Raw genomic sequence first — 493 nt, 5'->3', positions numbered from 1 at the left:
TATATATATATATATATATATATATATACATACACACATATATATATCTATACAAACACACACACACACACACACACACACACACACACGCATATATTATGTTGTTTACGTTTTGAGACCAAATTGACACTGTCGGTTATTTTTCATATTTCAGCGATAGGTTTAATAATTTCTAATCAAGACAGTAATGCATTACTGAGTGGGTATTTTGGCAATGGAAATGAAAAAAAAAATCTGCTGTATCTCACCAATAGAAACTTATTTCCAATGTATAAATGTTTTGATATTAAGGTGTTTATAAAATCAAGTTTTTTAACTTTATAAATGCCTATTTACGATAATGATTTTTAATTATAACTTTACAATATGTTGATTTCTTCTGTTATATGTAGCCATGATTGATCGCTTTACCGAGCGTCAAACTAATACACCTGCTTGTTGTTCACATACCTGTCTTCGTCTTTAGTTTTTCTCTAAATTTCAACTATATATA

Source organism: Octopus bimaculoides, chromosome 6 (genome assembly GCF_001194135.2).
Source record: "Octopus bimaculoides isolate UCB-OBI-ISO-001 chromosome 6, ASM119413v2, whole genome shotgun sequence".
NCBI classification, from domain to species: Eukaryota; Metazoa; Mollusca; class Cephalopoda; order Octopoda; family Octopodidae; genus Octopus; species Octopus bimaculoides.
This window is presented reverse-complemented; position numbering follows the sequence as displayed.